The sequence below is a fragment of the Vitis vinifera genome, chromosome 5 (genome assembly GCF_030704535.1).
Source record: "Vitis vinifera cultivar Pinot Noir 40024 chromosome 5, ASM3070453v1".
NCBI classification, from domain to species: domain Eukaryota; kingdom Viridiplantae; phylum Streptophyta; class Magnoliopsida; order Vitales; family Vitaceae; genus Vitis; species Vitis vinifera.
The window spans coordinates 17,188,005-17,209,175 of NC_081809.1; positions in this window are offsets into that span (position 1 = coordinate 17,188,005).

Below are 21,171 nucleotides of genomic sequence, written 5' to 3' on the forward strand. Positions count from 1 at the left end.
GCATTATCTTTTTAACTTCATTCCCATTCTACACATATTTTATCTTGGACGTTTCTACCACTCTTTTGGGAGTTTCATGAATTTCTTTTTAAGCTATTTTTGGTTGGGTTGGATGCAATGATTCGATAGTTTTCATCTCTAACTTGCATCACTGAATTTTTAATTAATCTTTGACATGTAGTATCATTACAAGCAGCAAACATCATGCCTCCTAAAAAGAAGGTTAGACATGGATCAACATCAATTGCACCTGAGGAAGTTCCACATGACCCTTTCATGCCTCACCACCCACCAGATGAGAACGAATGTGATAAGCTCATAGCAAAATGCCTAATTATCGTAGAGCGTGTCATAATGATTGCTGGGTATCAAGAACATGGTGTCATTAAGTTACTTGACTTTTACGAGTTGAGACCATTTATACAACTAACGCAAGAATGTTATCCAACTCTTGTGTAAACATTCTATAGCAATGTTAGAAATGTTGATGAGGAGAAATATTCGTTTGACTCTTCGTTCAATGGGGTTGGTGTGCGAGTATCTCCATCCCTTATTGCATGCACCTTCTCTTTGGAAACACCTAAGAAATCAATTAACTTTTGTATTCCAGAGATTGATATAAAGGCAATGTCAGACAGAATAACAAAGGAATTATGCGACCATTCTTTTCAGTTGGGTACAAGCGTTGAACGCAGATCCCTTTTGCTAAAATATAGGATTCTAAGTTTGATATTATTTCATACCATCTTGAATAAGAAGGGTCATCTTAATGAGCTTACACTATATGTTTTGCACATTTTGTTCCACATGGCATGTCGCCCAAAAATTAATTTGCCCGTACTTATTTGCCATAACATGATTAAGGCACGATGTAGTAATGTGAGCACACATGCATTACCATATGGTTCAACTGTTTGTTTGCTTTTAAAAAATGCAGAGTTGGATTTCAACTCATTGCCTTATGAGTTAATGTTGTGCATGCAACCTATGTGCATGAAACAGTCGATGGACAAACAAACGGAAGCCTCTTCTTCACGTAGGTCAAGTAAAAGTTCCCAGCTTGGGGATATTTACGCAATGTGCAAATCAATGAACAATCAATTGAAGATTGTGTGTCAACAATGCGATCGTTCCATTGCAGCATGGAAAGCATTGCACCCTGATGCTTTGCCTCTTACGTCATGACAGACAGATGACGAAGAAGATGGTGATGATGATGGTGGAGATGAAGAAGACGAAGATGCATCGACTGATGGAGAAGAGTTAGTTTCTGGCGGTCTTACAACCGAATGTGTATGTGTGCGTAAAACATTTTCATGGATTCTGTAATAAGTTTTAAAATTCTCGTTCTTAGACAATTGCTTAGCTCATTTTACTTTAATGCTTTCCAATGCTTATCTATATGCATGCTTTCATTAATCATCACTAAAATTTTTACTCTCTTGCAACAATTGTCAATAGTCTATGCAATATTTATCTGTAATTGTGATGCTAGTTATGATGTTGGTTTAAGTTATTTTGAAGGTGTGGATGAAATTTTGCCATTTTTCCAATCTTAGTAGGTAGTGGCTCTATATTTTAGGCTTCAACACATATGAAACAATTGTCCATGCATTTTATTACAATATGAACGTTTAGGGCTAACCCTTCATGCGTTGGGCTCGTCTCCTCTGACCATATTGGCCAACCCACATGTCAAATAAACTCACTATGAAGGCATGCCACTTGCACAAGGGGTATGCCTATTTTTTTGCTACTGCACAAGGAATAACTACAATTACATTTTATCCCACTTGCATGCATCTCATAGAAAAGGTGTGCCCTAATTTGCCTATTGTACATGGCATATGAATATATTGCTTTGACACATAGGCATGCTTGTGAAATAAAGGTTGGGCCCTTAATTTGTGTATTGCATATAACATAAGATTCCAATGTTATCATACCATTGGGGATGGGTATGACATGAAGGATGTGGTCCTAGTTTTCTTTTAGGCCGATTCCTACAAAAACGTTGTCATTACCTAACACTTTGTCATCCATTGGTTTATATTATCAGTATTAGTCCCAATCATGTATACATGATTAATCACCTAGTTTTGACTTCAATTTTTACAATTTTGATAAAGATGATATACAACATACTGAACCTTTTTTGGCACACAAGTTTTTTTAGTAGTACATCTATATTACATAAAGGACCTAAAATTAATTTTTATTTTTCAAAATTTTGATATTATCCACATAAAAACAATAGTGCAAAGACAACCCATGATGAAAGGAGTTATGAAATGTTGATGTTTTGGCCAATGCATTCCCTTATCCCCTTTATGTTCCATAAGAATTGGGAGATTCACCTTCTCTCCAAGGTTTGGCGTAGGTGTGCTTTCTGTACGGTTCCAACGTGGTTCATAGAACACCCAAGCCCGTCTAGCCTTTTCGAAAGTTTTGTACAACTTATACACATTTCCTTTGTATCCAACGACTTGTTCTTAACATTCTGACCATTGTAAATACCTCTTTTTTTACCAGTGAAAACTACATAATATACATCATTGGCCATCCGTAATAACTGCAAAATAAGAATAATTCATTTCAAATTAGGGTATTGGCATGAACAAAGTGGATTGACATGATTGCAAGACCTACGAATCATATGTTATAATATTGACATAAAACAAACGTTCGAACAAAATTTTTAAACACATTCAACCACCACTTACCCTACCAAACCGAACTATTTTTCGGTGTGGATTTGGTCAAGCAACACTCCAAATTTTGCCTCTAAATGTGCGGTGCTCTGTAAATGTTTTACATATGGAATGAATTATTTGTTGGCTCACCCATTTTATACATCTCTATCATGCATATAATTGATTATTCATCTGGTTTAATTTACCCGTGACAATGTCGTTGGAGGTGGTATCTTCCTCTCAATCCTTTCACATCCATATGTACATCCACAACCTTATCCTTCCTACTAATGAGACAATGGGATGTCATCATACACATAGGGGGAATCTATTCCTTCCAAATAGGTTTCCATGCACAACTGTTTGGTACATTAGACCTACATAGTGTAGGTTGGGAATATATTTCTCTTCAGATTCCCACAATATATGGAACCCTATGTACATATACCTAATGTAATGTTGCAGGAAGAATACATTCCAACCATTATTAATATTGAAATATATACATGTGATGTTCTATCAGAAGAATATATTAGGACAATCATTCCTAGCATAATGTAACACAATTTAAACATAACCTTTTTGGAATAGTACAATTATATAGAGTGCAAAGGCATTCACTAACAATGGCTCGTCGTAACATAATGGAATATGTGGCAAGTGTTTTACAAATAAGAGAATAGAACAATTGTATGCTAATTTGAAAGGCATTATATTACATCTTCAATGTTGCCACAACAAACACCAAGGATAACAATAGAATTCCATCTGACATAGAAGTCAACTATCACCATATGATGCCAGAATTTCTATTTTAGTGGTCATGCTTATCATTTTAATCAAAGCATATTTTTAAATAGTGTCTATGCGTTTCTATAAAATTTGGCACAACCATCACAAGATTTGGCAACCCATAAAGAAGGTATTCATAGTTGACCCCACCTTGGAATGCAGTTTGGAACCCTTGGTACATCCTTCGCAAATTTTGGTACATCCTTCACAAAATTTGGTACATCCTTTATGAAATTTGGTACATCCGATCCTATTGCTTCTAGGACCCCCATCTGAACATGGACGGTCCATGATTTCATTTTGGAACCCATAAGCAAGTGATTGGGCGGCGATCCCCACCTTCGAATGCAGTTTGCAACCCTTGGTACATCTTTAACAAAATTTGGTACATCCAATCCTATTGCTTTCGAGACCCCCATCTGAACATGAATGGTCCATGATTTAATTTTGGAACCCATAAGGAAGTGATTGTGGGTCAATCCCCACTTCCGAACACAGTTTGGAACCCTTGTTACATCATTCACAAAATTAAGTACATCCTTCATAAAATTTGGTACATTTGATCCTATTGCTTCCAGGACCCCCATCTAAACATGGATGGTCAATGATTTCATTTTGGAACCCATAAAGAAGTTATTGGAGGTCAATGCCCACCTCGAAACCCACTTTGGAACCCTTGGTACATCGTTCACAAAATTTGGTACATCATTTATAAAATTTGGTACATCCGATCCAATTGCTTCTTGGACTCCCATTCGAACATAGATGGCCCATTATTTCATTTTGGAACACATAAGGAAATGATTGGGGGTTGATCCCTGTAGACCTTCTATTTTGTCCTACTAGCACATGTTCTATTGCGTGTCTGTTTGATACTTTACAATAATTCTCTGATGACCCATTGTGCACCATCTTAGGCCCACTTTTGCACCCTAGGCCCATTTAGATGCACTTGGCCCATTAGGTACACTCCTAGATCACTTGACACATTTTAATCACCTTACATCACTTGGGCATTTATTTTTAAAACCTTCAAGGTTACTTGGCATGTTTTTTTATCACTTGGACATCTCTTTGGTTTAGTTTCCACTTAATTCACCTTGACACTTTCCACATAGGTCACTTAGATATTTTTTGTGAGCTTAATTCCATAAGATTAGTTTCTTGATTGATGGATTTTTGAGAGTAGGTGAGTATTTATATTTTTATTGTTTTATTTAGATTGCTTGAGATGAATTTTCGATGTTTATTTGTATCAGCTTGGTATTTTATTTTTATTTTTTATTTGTGTTTTAGTTTAATATTTAGACTATTGTTACGTGCATGCGACATTTATTTATTTTTCCTATTTTATTTATTTATTCATCCACGTATTTATTTTTAGAAAATTGTAGATGGTCAGGGATCTTGTATTATTATCATTATTATTACTATTATTATTAGTTATTATTATTATTATTAGTATTATTATTATTATTAGTGTTATTATTAATTATTAGTATCATCATTATTAGTATTATTAATATCATTAGTAGAATGCACTCATTGTATGTTTGTTTTGTTATTATTACATTCTTCTTATTTTAGTTTTCATTTTTTTTATATATAGACTTGTTTACCTTTACTTTTATTTTTATTCTTTTAGTTTATTTATAAAAAAAAAAAAAAAAAAAAGATAAAGAGGAAAAAAGGAGAACAGGTGGACTAGGAGGAGAGGTTTTGATGTGGAATAGTAATTTTCTGAAAATGAAGAGGCTTTGATCAGGAAAAGATGAGAGGGAGATTACAAGAAATAAAAAATGGGAGTCGATTGAGAACCTTAGTAGGGAAGAAAAAGGGAAATCAAAAGAAGGAAAAAAGAAACTGAGATAGGAGGTTTTCGAGGAGTCTGCATGGGAAAGAGGTAGGGGCCATTTTCTAGAGGGAATGAAGAGTTTCTCAAGAGAGGATAAAAAGAGAGAACGGGAAAAGAAGAAAGAAAGAAAGAAAATAGGAGTTTGAGAGAAGTCTGAGAGAAGTCTGAGAGGAGTAAGAGGGAAGGTTTTGAGAGAGAAAGAAAGAAAAGTAAAAGAGAGAGCTGACAGGAGGAATCTGAGAAAAAAGGGGGGTAGCTGGAAACTGATATTTCATACAGCCAGAGAGGACTTCCGAGGTATGGATTTTATTATTCCTGTTGTTTAATTTGCATGCCATGTCACTCTCCTTTCTCTTTCATGATTCCTGGATATTTTAAATTGCTTGAGAATAGACAATGAAGAATTCTTGTTGTCCGTGGGAATCTAGTTCTGATATTTCTATTTACCATTGTTGAATGTTTGTTTTTACTTTCACCGTCTTGCTCAGAAATATAATATGAATATGCAGTCTTAATTTGGTTGTTGGACATTTTCTAGTTTGTGTCTCTATTTGACCTTGGACTCACCTGCTTCAATCCCACCAATCTGAGCTCCCTGGCTATGACATGAAACGCTATTATGGGTAGTTCATTCCATCCCTTTCGTTATGTGCTTTATTTTTTGGGTGTTTGACCTTTGTTTCCGGATGTCTGGCCATGGAGAGTTGGGCCCTGTGAATATGGGATGTCGAGAAGTCGTGGATGATCATGAGATGATATCTATGTAGTGTTTGAACAGGATGTCTAAACGTTAAGAGCTAGGCACCATTTTCTTCTTTGTTGGGGCTAGGCAGGTTCATGTTCTTCAAACCAGCCATATGGTGTCTGAACGAGGTGGCTGTATTGTTGGTGACAGCGGCTGAAAGCTGGAGATGAAACCCTCTCCAGGTGCTCGCTTCATCTGCGCATGGAGGGGGTTGCAGCTTATTTTTCTGGTGGCCGACCTTGGTTGCAGCCCTGCTAGCGGTTGTAGTGACTTCCTTTGCCCTCGCCGGAATACATAGGATTGTTTGGGTAGTCTTTAGATGTGAGTCTCGCTGGCGGTAGCAAACTGACTGCTTTCCAGCGTCGCCTGCAAGAGCTCGTCTTTATGCAATCCATTCACTTTGCTCCTCTGTCAAAGTCAAAAGGAAACAAAAAGAAAGAAAAGAAAAAACTATTAAACCATATATTTTATTTACTTTTCTGGCCCAAATAGTGTTTTAAAGTTTTTTTGGCAACAGGCACAAGAAAGTTTTCCAGCATGCATCAAATGACCATTGTCAATGTTTATTAATTATTATGGTATTGCATGACATTCAAAGTCCACTAACTTTTATTGTTTAAAGAATTGTTGATGCATAGTGGATATAGCATTGCGTGTAGACTTGTATTATAATATGCATGAAACAATGAGGTGCTTAGTTCATGAACAATGTTTATTATTTTTATAGGCTCTTGTATTTTAGGTTCTAAGCTATTGCGTGTTTATCATTTTATTTTAAGTGTTCGGTTTGATCTCACGGCATAAGAATTTTTGTTTTATTCCTCATAAATTCTCTCTTTTAATTAATTTTAGTTTTGGTCAAATTTTGAATAATAGTAGAAAATTGGAATTTTTTTTTAAAAAAAATAAATTTAGTTTTGATCAATTTTAATAATAATGGAAAATTAGATTTTTTTTAAAAAATAATACTATAAAATAGGATTTTTTTTCTTTCTTAATTTTGGCTAATTTCGAATAATAGGGGAAGCTTGAGCATTGTTTTTTTTAATATAAAAAATTCAAAGTAAGATTAATGGCCGGCCATGAGATGTTTCATGTTAGTGGTTTGTTTCATTGAATTAAAAATTCAAGTGAATATGGTGGATCATGTGTTATTGGTTTACATTGTTATAAATTTAAAATGAAATAAATGAAAACTAATATCCATGTAGCTTTATAATATTCATGAAATTTCGTTTGTTTATTTATTATTATTATTATTATTATTATTTTTCTTCATTTTCATAAAATCATTTGTTGTTAATTTTTAAATATCTATGTTAATTTATATTGCTCCTTAAATTTTTATTCTTATTTTTGGTCAATCTACATTAATTTGCATTGTCATTAAAATTATTAATTGTTATTTTGGTTGACCCATGTTAATTCTTTGTAGTCCTTTGAATTTTTTTAGTTTTTGATTTGATGGCCTATGATAATTTGTATATACCTGGGAGTTTTTAATTGTTGATTTTAATAACTCATGTTAGTATATATTACTTCTTGAATTTTTAGTCTTTGGTTTGGACTGATCCATGTTGGCATATATTGCTCTTTGAATGATTAATTGATATTTCGGTTGATCCATTGTTGTTCAATAGTTTTCTTTAAATATTAAAGGTTTTAGTATTTATTTACCTCTTATTAGTTTGGGATTTAAATATCCTTAGATGTTAGTATTTATTATTTTCCAATTATTCATTCTTGTTGAACCTAAATTAGTTCATGTTTTTTTTTATTATCTCTAGCATTAGTTTGGTTGTTCCTCATTAATTTAGGTTTTTAGTATCCCTAGTTGTCAATTTATTTTAATGTTTCATGTTAGTATATACTCTTAATAATTTTAGGGTTAGTTTCCCTTAACTAATTTTCTCATGTTCTGATATTCAGTTGTTAGTTTTCAATATTTCATGTGTAAATAGTATTAAAGTATGTGAGGTTGAGATTGTTTTATTATTATTATTATTATTATTATTATTATTATTATTATTATTATTATTATGTTATAAGATATTCCATCCCAGGCCCATGCTTTGCATGGCCACTTTCGGGATGCGAGTCCCACCGACTACGTACCATCTTTTTATTTATTATATTTTTTATTTTTATTCTCATACATCAAAAAATATAATTTTCAAAACTTTGATCTTCATGTTTCGATTTTCAAAAATTCCAATTTTCCAAAAATTTCTATTTTCGAAATAATTTTCCAAAATTTCATTTTTTTAAGTTTAATTTTCCGAAATTCCATTCCCGAAATTTCAATTTTCCAAATTTCCGATTTTTAAATTTAATTTTTCGAATTTTCATTTTTAAAAAATAATCCTTCCAAATTTTCAATTTTTTAATTTAATTTTTCAAAATTCCTTTCTCAAAATTCCCATTTTCCAAAATTCAAAATTTATTTATTTATTCGTTTTTTTTATTTAATTCCATTTTAAATTATTTATTTATTTATTTATTTTGAAATACAATTCTCAAAGAGATTTCCAAAATTTTCAAACTCATTTTTTTTATAAAATAAAATTCCACACTTCCGAAATTTCAAATTTAATTTTCAAAATTCCTCTTTTCAAATTTTTTTTATTTAAAAATGAATAAGTTTTCATAATTCCAAAATAATGGAATTTATGAGAATTAATTCATAGCAAAAATAAATTGGGCTTTGGTGGGGGCCCGACATTCATAACATTTTTTTCGAAAATAATTCAAGTAAGTTGTGCTCTCCATTCTGTTTGATTTTGATTTAGTTCTGTATGAGATTGTTTTTACACTTGTCATTGTACACTAACCTTGTTTTCATGACAACGCTTTATTACCTGCTAATAAGGTACACTCTCACTCTCACTTTGTTTATTATTTCGTTATTATGACTTATTTTTGAACTATGATCATTTTGGTATGCATTGATCTCCTAGTTAATTGTCATGTTTGCTTCACCTTATTTAGTAGAGACCCTTTTTTAGGGGCTTAGAAGGGTGCTACGGTCTTTATCGTACATTCCCAATAAGTAACCTAATCCCCGGACCCAAACTCTGTTTTTTCGTAGATAGCTTTTCCAAAAACAAAATCAGGAGTCCATCTAGGGGTTTTGTTCTTACTTGTTTTCCCCTTTAAAGATAAATAAAAGTAAGTGGCGACTCCAAGTCTTTTTTAAGAAACATATTTTTCACCCAAATAAACGAAAAGTGAGTCTCGTCGATCGAGTGGGAACGCATCATTTAAAAATACGGGGTCCACAAATTGGTGACTCCGCTGGGGATCGAACCCAGAATCTCTGGTTTCATAGAAGATCAAGCTTGAACTTAAGTTGAGGCAAATATGGTGTTTAATTAGTCGATTGATGGATACCTTCTTTTTGTGTTTTTCTATGATCGAGTGTTCATAGCACATTGAGAGTTTGATGTGATGATTTCCTATGCTTGATTGTCATATTCATTTGGGACATTAACGTGCTGATGACATTAATTGTTTATCTTGTCTGTCTTAGCATAGTGACTTTGATCTTGCCATGATTGTTCTGCTCACCTCACTTGTATGGACTCATTGTTGTATATATTTTGACTGGATCTGTTGATTCTCTCGCTTGTATATTATCTTGATCATCTTTTAGCATGTTGTCTTTGTCGCTATTTGTCTTGATTTTCATATTCTCATTTAGCTTGTGTGCAGACATGGATGATGTATTTGCGCTTTGCTTGACTGCCTGTTGCATGACTGCTCTTCTCTTGTGTGATTGCATGTTGCTTGTCTGTGTGGGTCGCACATATATCCCCTTACATCCAATCCTCTGGTTTCGGTCATTTCCTTCCTTTCGGTTCTTACATTTGCAAGTGTGAGACCTTGTGTGTGTTTGTTTCTCTGACCGAGCTAGTGGTTAGGAGTAGGTCTAGCGACGGGCTATATTGATGTTTGGGAGCATTCTAGAGAAAGCCGACACACTAATACTGATTGAAGTCCGATCTTTGAAGACATGTATAGCCCAGAGCTAGGTTTTATGGATATTTGTGTGACCAGTGTGTTTTTTTTTTTTTTTCTATTTTAGATTCATAGGATTTTCGGATGCACCCACACCACTCACTGTGCACTTTAGTTGACTACTGAGTGCTGAAAATTGTGAGAGCTTTCGCCATAGGAAACCCCCTAGGATGTCGAGGTAGTGCATGTGTGGAGGTGATGACCACCTTGCATGGAAGCGCCCCGTCTCTTCGGAGGCGTGCAGAGGGTTGCATACCGCTGGAGGGTATGATCGCTTCTACTAGGGATCCTTTAACCCACCTTGTTATTTTTAGAGCCACCTTGTCCTTTTAGGTTAAGCTTAGGCCCTATTATGATTCCTTTCCTACACGTGGGTGCATTTGTGGTCCTTCAGAGCCGGGTTAGTAGTAATAGGTTTAGTTACCTTTGTAGTAGTCTCTTCTATATTCACTTAGAATTGGATATTAGTCTGAGTACTTCCAGGTTACCTTGTATAGTTGATAGACATTCCTTGTAGAGTTTTCTTTACACCGTATCTTATCTAGTATTTCCACTATTGTAGGAGTATTGATACGTTCGATCTGGGTTCAGCTTCTTGGATCAGAGTTAAAGGGAGATTGATTAGAGTGTCAGACCAATCAGATCAGTCAGATATGGATTCGCAGGTGGTTACAGTTGATCAGTTTGCTGCTACTATGGCTTCGATCTAGGAGGCCATAACTAGCCTTGGTCAGAGGATGGATGGGCAGTAGGCCCAACAGGTTCCAGTTCAGGAGAGTGTGCAGTATGATCCCACTATTCCGCCCCCTCTCCCGCCTAGTCAGATAGCTCCACAGGACACTCAGATGCCACCACCTCCCCCACTTGGTCAGACAGTTCCACAGCCTACACCATTTACTTTATAGAGTCAAACTGAGGTTACCCCACCACCTGCCATGGTGGTTGTTCCAACCTCGGAGGATACCCATGCACGCATGGACAGGCTTAAGCAGAAGATGAGACAGATGAGAGTATCAGATGGAGGTATGGGATGGGATGATTTTGATGGACTACCAGTGGCCAGTCTACTGGCCAAGTTTAGGATGCTAGAGATCGAGCGATACACAGGGATTGGATGTCCGCGCATTCATTTGAGACTATATAGTACTATTATGAGGGCCCACGGCTTGGATGAGGCTCAGATGATTATGCTATTCCCCATGTCCTTGAGTGGGGCGGCCTAGCGTTGGTTTGCTTCTTTAGATGTATCACGTCGTCGTACATGGGATGATTTAGCCCAGGAGTTTCTACGATAGTTTGCATTTAACACTGTCATAGATGTCTCACGGAGGGAGTTGGAGGCCTTGAGGCAGAGGCCCGATGAGACAGTCACATCATTCATCTCCCGTTGGAGGGAGAAGATTGCCCAGATCATTGATAGGCCATCTGAGAGAGATCAGATCAGTATGATTATGAAGAGCTTGCAACCTCGATTTGCTAGACATTTGATGGGGTTCCCACACGTGGATTTTGGATCTTTGGTACAGGCATTATATGGTATTGAGGAGGGTATTGCTAGAGGATTGTGGCCTGATTCTTCCCCTTCAGACTCGAAGGGGAAGAAACCCACTATTGGACAGAGACTAGGGGACGTCAACGCCATCAACGTCGTCAGACCGAGGCTTCCCAGATATTATCAGACAATTGGACAGACTTCTGGAGTTTATTATCCACCATCACCCCATATGCAGTATAGGTCACCTGTTCCTTTTAGACCTATGTTTCCCACATATCTACACTCAGCTCCACAGCCAGTTTATGCTACTTAGACCACACAGAGGCCACTTGCTCATTATCCTCAGCCTAGGGCTCCACCTGCACCGAGACCGATGCGGCAGTTTTCCCAGTTGGGAATGCCTTTGAGTAGAGCTTTCCAGAAGCTCATAGAGGGGGAATTGTTGACTGCACTAGCACCGAGACCACCACCTCAGCCTTTGCCACCTCAGTTCAGGATGGACCTACACTGTGCTTACCATCAGGGTCCAGGACATGACACTGACTGCTGCTCTACTCTGAGACATGCTATTCAGGACTTGATAGATCAGGGTTTGGTTAACTTGGGACAGCCAAGTGTGACCACGAACCCTTTACCTGCTCATACCACACATTTGGTGCCTCCGCCTACTGGTGGTATTCATCACATGGATTTTGTTCAGGACGATGTCATACACATGTTGAGTTGGGATGATGGATTGCCTGAGATGATTGTTCCAAACGATGGCTATGAGATTGTAGGAGCCACATCAGATTCTTCAATCCCTGCACCATTCAGTTTGATCCCGGATAGAGCCCCGTTACAGTTGATTTCTTTTACACCATCATATGTCAAGCATAGGGACATGTTTGCTCCGTTTATTCTATGGCCTGAGGATGTTGATGTACAGGTTATGACCCGTAGTGGGAGGTGATTCATGCCCAGTTGGTGTCTCAGCTGATTCGTGTCCAGCTGGTGCTCCTTGGTTGAGGGAGTAATCAACAAAATTTATAACCTATTACACCATTTACTAGGGTAGCAAAGACAAAGCTACTATAGCATAGTGGCTCTAGGATCGTTCACTGGGATGGGTTTTCACTTTGCAACTGATATTAATTCAAAGCTGAATTGGTGCCTTTTCATTTCAAGGTTAGCTTTAAAAGAAAACATAAAGATGAGCTGGAAAAGGTTTGGTTTTAAACTAACCAAAAATAGTAACTGATTTTACTTACAAAGAAAAATGTTTCTTGGAGTTTAGATCACTAGGCTCAGGTTCCTCATACAAAAAGGGAGTTCCGGTCACTTGTTTCTTTTCCTCGCATTAGAGAATTAACATGTAGTTCCTTCTCCAACCGGTGTTGTATAGATGCTTCCCATTAATGGGTTCAAACACTAAATCCCTCTCACTGATGCACCTTGCAATGACTCATACCTCTCACCTAGCACTTGCCATTCAAGGTGATCTTTAACCTTGGATTACTCGTCAAAAGCTCGCAAGAGATAACTAATGGATGTCTCCTTGGAGTCCAAAAGCTTACCAAGTGTTGGCTATTCTAGAAAATCCTACCTTCAAACCACCTCCCAAAGGCTCGCAAGGGGTAAACTAGTGCATCTCTATGGTTGGAGATCACTTGCCTTACCAAGTGTTGGCCCAGGTGATTTAAAGGCGTTTTAAGTTAACTACAAAGATAAAAACCATTAACGGGTCACACTTTCTCTTCATTAAAAACTAAAACAACAAAAATTCCAAATTATGCATGTGGAAACTTACCCGGCTTTCCTCACTCCAAGAGACAAAGAGTCTAGCCTCTCATCCTCTGAGGAAAAATCCTCCGAGTTTGTTTGGCTAGCAAGAAAACTAACAAGAAAATAAGAATATATATGAAAAACAGAGCAAGTGCTCTGTTCGTTGATTCTATATATGATATATCTATTTATCTTTCTATATTTCTATGATTTATCTATATTACATGATTCTCTTACAGTGGATACAAGGGAATATATATAGAGACGTTTTTCCAACCTTCCTAACTAAGAAATCTTATGGTTGGTGGATTACAAGGAGAAGAATGGAAATTCATACAAAAATATCTGAAGAAAAATATCCCAAAGTGTCGGTCTCAAATATCGGGAAGCACTAAGGACCATTTCGCAGGTGAAAACGAGGTCTGCGAGATTTTGCAGACGCACAAAAAGGGCTACGAAATCACTTCGCAGCAAAAGGTTATTCTCGCAGGGCTGCGAAGTTGGCTTTCATCTTGAGGTGCTCAGCTTCCAACTTGCGGCATATATCGGGCAACTTCAGGAGGGAATCCACAACACTGTACAAAAAGGCTGCGAAATCATTTCGCAACAAAAGGGTGATTCCGCAACACTTTTGCAAAATGCTTTCTTCAGCTTAGAGTGATTGACTTGCAGTGGCTGTAACTTCTTCGTTTCAACTCCAAATTGTGCACTGTTTGAAGCATTGGATTGTTGACTTCCTGAGCTTTGAAATGATATATAGCATGTACAAAATGAACTTCGGGAAGTACTCCAAAAGTACGCAAGAAGACTGCAGCTGCTGTCCTCTGTTTTCTTCACTCTGTTTTTCCTCTCTCCATTGTTCTTTCCTTGCATACTTTGAACGACTTTGGCAAAGGGCTATGGAGCTCCAAAGCTTTGTTATTCATGAATTTGAGCTTCCAAAAGCTTTGCCATGAACTATATACAGCTCTCCCTCATTCTTGGATTACTTTGGTGATCAAAAAGCTATCAAAACACCAAAACTTAACACAATTTGATTAGAATTGATTGCAAGGGTCCTTAACATGTTAATTGGGTTAAAAGGCAATAACTACTACTCAAAAGTGTTTAAAAGAGTTAATTACAAGCTATCAAATAACACTTTTTGAGTAGTAATCAAGAGGATAGCCCAGGTTGCACCTCCGGTTACCAGACCATTTGGTGGTACGGAATCTCGTGAGGAGGTCAGGAGGGAGGATGATGAGATATTGAGACAGTTGCAGAGCACCCAGGCTCGGATATCCATTTGGAGTTTGTTGGCTACTTCTAGCATCCATAGAGATGCACTTATTCGAGCTTTGAGTCAGATATGTGTTGAGACCTCTACTACTCCAGAGGGATTGATTCATATGATGACAGATGATAGGGCCACTTGCATTGTGTTTTCTGCTGATGATCTACCACCGGAGGGTTCTGACCATACTCGCCCTCTCTATATTACAGTTGTTTGTTCAGGCCACAAAGTCCCATCCATCTTGTTGGACAATGGCTCTGCCCTGAATGTTTGCCCATTAGCCACTGCTATAGCCCTCGACTTTGCACCCTCAGATTTTGGTCCCTCCACACAGACAGTGAGGGCTTATAACAGCACTCAGAGGGAGGTCATGGGCACCTTGACTATAGATTTGCTCATCGGCCCGACCACATTCTCTATATTATTCCAGGTTTTAAGGATTCCTACTTCCTTTAACCTGCTTTTGGGTCGACCTTGGATTCACCAGGCTGGAGCTATTCCATCTTCCCTTCATCAGAAGGTGAAGTTTATCCATGACGGACAGGTTATTACAGTGCAGTCTACTAGAGACATGATTTCATCCTCTGAGCCAGTATTGCAGATCAGTCATAGTGATGATGATTTTTTTCTGATAGGATTCACATTTGATGAGGTACAGACCCTTGAGATTCAGGACTTTTGTAGAGATTTCGTGGCCATGTCATTTGACCAGCATAGTGGTACCCTTGTTCTTGATATGATGAGAGGCATGTCATTTCTACCTGGTTTTGGGTTAGGACGACGCTAACATGGATCTAGTGAGTTTGTGACTTCTATTGATCATGAAACTTCTTATGGACTTGGATTTACCCCTTCAGAGGATGATGTTTGTTATATGGCACGACTACGTAGGGATAGGGTGAGGGCTCGTTTGTCTGGCATCCCATTTGATTATCCTGTTCGCCCTTACACTTTCAGCCTAGCCGATTACTTTGTTAGGGGATCAGAGGTTCAGCCTCGTGTTGAGGAGATAGGTGTTGATGATAGTACATTAGGTGAGCTTCAGCATGTGTTTCATCAGATGCAGTTGGATGATGAGACCCCTGACATGTCAGCTTCTGTGACGATCCTTCCACCATCTCTAGATCGAGCCAGCTTATTCTCCTTGTGCTTCTCGGATGAGACTACTGATTATGGGGTAATCATTGAGCCCGAAGATATGACTGATGGAGTAGTTCCTCATGATGAATATCATGATGAGATGGACATGTTGGGTATCAGTCAGTTCCTTGATATAGTTCAGCATGAGCCTTTCTCGCCATTGGAGCTTTTTGGAGTATCTGTCATCGAGATTGCTGAGGAGGATCAGGCTGTTCCTACTCCTGAGCTTTCTACTTTTGTTATTCCTACTATTGATATGTATGAGGGCATTGTTGGCCCAATTGAGGGAGCGTCCAACTCTGTGGACCCACCTCTTTCATTTGACATTCTATCGGGATTTGTCACCCGCTTTGACTATGTTTCTGATGATTCAGTTATGGATTTGAGCATTTACGAGTATTCGTCTGTCTCTTGTGACAATGTTTCGTTATTTGCACCTTATTCACTCACTTCATAAATATTTGATATAAATGATGAAATCGCACAACCCGATTCAGGTAGAGACTCTTTTGATCACGACTCTGATCCCATAGATGAGAGAGTTTCACCCGCTATAGGGGATGTTGAGATTGTTGATTTTGGCACAGATGATCAGCCTAGAGAACTGAAGATTGGTTTACCCCTATCCATAGATGAAAGGAATAGACTTATTCATTTACTCAGATCATACTTAGATGTCTTTACGTGGTCATATGAGGACATGCCAGGCCTTGATCCCTCTATAGTTCAGCATCATCTGCCCATCTTGCCACATGCTAGATCGGTTAAGCAGAAATTGAGGCGATTACACCTACGTTGGAGTCTGCAGGTGAAAGAGGAGATTCAAAAACAACTCAGTGTTGGATTTATATCAGTGGTTGAGTATCCAGAGTGGTTGGCTAACGTCGTCCCTGTTCCAAAAAAGGACGGCAAAGTCAGGGTTTGTGTTGATTTTAGAGACCTTAATAAAGCCAGCCCTAAAGATGACTTTCCTCTCCCACACATTGATCTGTTGGTCGACGACACCACAGGCCATTCGATGTTGTCCTTCATGGATGGGTTTTCAGGGTATAATCAGATTTTGATGGCTTCAGAGGATATGGAAAAGATAGCCTTTATTACTGAGTGGGGTACTTACTGTTACAGGGTTATGCCATTTGGGTTGAAGAATGCCGGAGCCACTTATCAGCGAGCCGCCACTACTTTATTTCATGACATGATGCATAGGGATGTTGAGGTGTATGTCGATGATATGATTGTGAAATACCGAGGCAGAGTAGATCATCTAGCGGCTCTAGAGAGATTTTTTGAGAGGATTCGAAAATTCAGATTGAGGCTAAATCCCAAGAAGTGCACTTTTGGAGTAACTGCTGGGAAATTGTTAGGGCATATGGTCAGTGAGCGAGGCATAGAGGTTGACCCAGATAAGATCAAAGCCATACTTGACATGCCTGTGCCAAGGACTGAGAAAGAGATCAAGGGTTTTCTGGGTAGGTTACAGTACATCAGTCGATTCATAGCCAGATTGACAAACATATGTGAGCCTATTTTTCGTCTATTGAGAAAGAACCAACCTACAGTTTGGAATGATGATTGTCAACTTGCGTTTGAGAGGATTAAGGAGTATTTGCTTTCTCCTCCTGTTTTAGTGCCTCCCATGCCAGGGCGTCCACTTCTTTTATATCTGTCAGTTTCAGACATGGCCTTGGGGTGTATTCTAGCTCAGCTGGATGACTCAGGAAAGGAGCGAGCTATCTACTATCTGAGTAAGAGGATGCTGGAATATGAGATGAGATATGTTATGATTGAGCGCTTTTGCTTAGCGCTAGTATGGGCTACTAGGAGGTTGAGGCATTACATGACAGAGTATTCAGTGCACTTGATTTCCCGTCTTGATCTATTGAGATACTTGTTTGATAGACCTGCTTTGGCTGGTAGATTGATGAGATGGTTAGTGTTTCTTATAGAATTTGATATTCATTACGTCTCTCAGAAATCCATTAAGGGAAGCATTGCTGCGGATCATTTAGCGTCCTTACCAATAATCGAGAGTAGGCCAATTGATGATGATTTTCCAGATGAGGAGTTTGTCGCTATGACTAGGTTATCAGGATGGCACATGTACTACGATGGAGCAGCTAATCATTCAGGGTATGGGATAGGTGTTTTGTTGGTATCTCCCCAGGGTGATCACATCCCGAGATCTGTTCGTTTAACATTTCCTGATTACCATCCCACCACAAATAATATTGTTGAGTATGAGGCATGTATCCTCGGTTTAGAGACTGCATTAGAGCTTGGCATCACACAGATGGATGTACTTGGTGATTCCAATCTAGTGCTCAGACAGGTTCGGGGTGACTGGAAGACCAAAGACACGAAGTTGAAGCCATACCATGCCTACTTGGAGTTATTGATTGAGAAATTTGAAGAGTTGAAATACATTCATCTCCCTAAAGTACATAATCAGTTTGTTGATGCTTTGGCTACCTTAGCTTCTACAGTTGATATTCCAACTAATGTGATAGTTCGTCCTTTACTGATTGAGACTAGATCTGCGCCCGCATATTGTCATTTGATTGATGAGACAAAGGTCTAAGATGACCTACCATGGTTTCATGACATTCGTCAGTTTCTTAGATTTGGCACATACCCTGAAGCTGCGACAGCCAAGGATCAGAGAGCATTGAGGCAATTAGCCACTAGATTTGTGATGTGTGGAGAGACCTTATACAGACGATCAGTTGATGGGATATTACTATTATGTTTGGATCGAGACTCTGCAGATCGAGTGATGAGAGAGGTTCATGCAGGAGTTTGTGGTCCTCATATGGGTGGACACATGTTAACCCGTAAGATCATGAGGACTGGCTATTTCTGGTTGACCATGGAGACAGATTGTTGCCAGTTTGTTCAGAGATGCCCAGAGTGTCAGATGCATGGGGATCTTATTCATGTACCACCCTCAGAGTTGCATGCTTTGACATCACCATGGCCATTCTCAGTATGGGGTATTGATATCATTGGAAAGATCTCGTCGAAATCTTCCAATGGCCATGAGTTCATCTCAGTAGCCATTGATTATTTTACCAAGTGGGTGGAAGCTGCGTCATATGCGAAGTTGACATCTACTAGAGTTGCCAGTTTCATCGGGTCACACATCATTTGTCGCTACGGAGTTCCACACGAGTTGATTTCAGATAGGGGTGCACATTTTAGAGCTGAAGTCGAAACTTTGTTACAGAAGTATGGCATCCAACACCATAGATCATCTGCATACAGGCCACAAACTAATGGAGCTGTAGAGGCTGCAAATAAGAACATTAAGAGAATTCTGAGAAAGATGGTTGAGACTTCTCGAGATTGGTCAGAGAAGCTTCCTTTTGCCTTATGGGCATATCGTACTTATTTTTGCACTCCTACAGAAGCTACACCTTACTCCTTGGTGTATGGTATGGAGGTTGTTTTGCCAATCGAGATAGAGATGGGTTCTTTAAGAGTGGCTCTCGAGCAGCAGATTTTAGAGACAGAGTGGGCCCATGCTCGATTTGATCAACTTAACCTTTTAGATGAGAGGAGGTTGAGAGCAGCGGATCATGTTCAGGCCTATCAGAGAAAGATGGCTCGTGCCTTCAGGAAAATGGTCAAGCTTAGACCACTACATAAGGGGGATTTGGTTTTGAGGATGCTCAGAGGTTTGATTGGAGACCCTAGGGGGAAGTTCAGACCTAATTGGAGTGGACCTTATGTTATTCGAGAGCTAACTCCAGAAGGGGTGGCATGGTTGACTGACCTAGATGGAAACCAATTTTTGGAGCCAACCAATGTGGATCAACTGAAGAAGTATTACGTTTAAGATCATGGTCAAAGGATGGGTGGCCATCATTTCGATTAGCCTTATACCTTATCGCACCCATTTCACATACATCCCGTTGCTAGCCCCTTGAGCCCCACGAGTACATTAAAGCCTTTCATTCTTATAGCTCTACTTACCTTTCATCACCTGGGTGGGGGCCCTTGGTTGTGTATGAATGTTTTACTTGGATAGTCTCGTGAGTTTCAACTCTTTGATCTATTTTCATTTTTCTTGTCATCATCCTTTACTATTCTACTTCTATTATGTTTCATTATTGTTCATTTTCCATCTACTTTCGTGTTTTGTCTTTCCTTGCTTCGCCTCATTCTCTTTATTTCTCTAGTTGATGACTTTTCACATTTTTTTGGTGCATCAAGTTAGTCATGTCACACCCTTCATTCCATCTGTTGACTTTGATCTGGATACCTTAGCTTGAGAGGTGACCTTAGGGTTGGGGCTTTATATACATGTCAGTGATTGGAGTCGACATACTTTTGGGGGTTTGTGTATGATTCATATTTTCATTGGGGATTGAAGAGAGTTTATTCATTTCTATTCTTTGCTCAGTGGGGTTTTGGTTTATTGATACTAGTGTTCACAAAAAGCAAAAAAAAAAAAAAAAAAAAAGTTGTGACAATAAGTTTGTTTATGGTAGCATGTTCCACTGGGCATTCATTGATGTTTGAGGACTGTTCATTGAGTTATCTATCATTGAGCTCGTATGTGAGTTTTTTTTCGAGAGCATCCCGTTCCTTGCGTTACTCATGTTTTCTGAGTAACAATAGTTTGGTGAGAGTTTTGTGAGATCCTTCTCTTCATGGATCAAGATTGGTATACATTGGGTGTGAGGATTGGGTAACCTATCACTTGGATTTCCGGATCACTGTCTTCACTACCATTCCATCTTTGGTGGTATGATTTTCCTTGGTTGCACTAATATGAGTTGGTCATCATCCTTTGTACCTTCTCGCTTCTCTCATTCATTTTTGATCATTTCTTTTCATGGTGATTATTCCATAGTTATTCCTTTCTTACATTGATACATGTCTTTGTTTTATTAGCCTCTTCATATCCATTACATCGCATTGAAGACCTGACCACTTCCCTTTTCTCTTATAGTTCGTCATTGACACTTCCATTGTTCGCTATCGAGTTAGTTGGCTCACGAGATTACCTTGCACATCACATCTTACACACGAGGGTATTAGGTTTGATCATTGGATACTTGAGCCTAGTTTCCTTTCATTTCTTTTACCCTATAACCTAAGCCTACATTACGGTCCGTGTCGTAAGATCACCCTGAGGCCATGAGATTAAACGTTATCTTTGACAGTCTCCAGTTGGGCAGATCTTAACAATTGGTTGAAATATGGGTGTTGCTATGCTTTCCCTTATGGAAAATGCTTCGAGTGACATTTGGTTCCCTCTTATGCTTAGTCTGATGATGTTTGGCAGAACCTGAGTATGAAGATAGTGTTTAACTGGTGATATCAGTCCTGTTTCTTTGACACACCAAATGCCTATACTAGGGCATATTACCCTCATCATGGGATTTTCCTAGT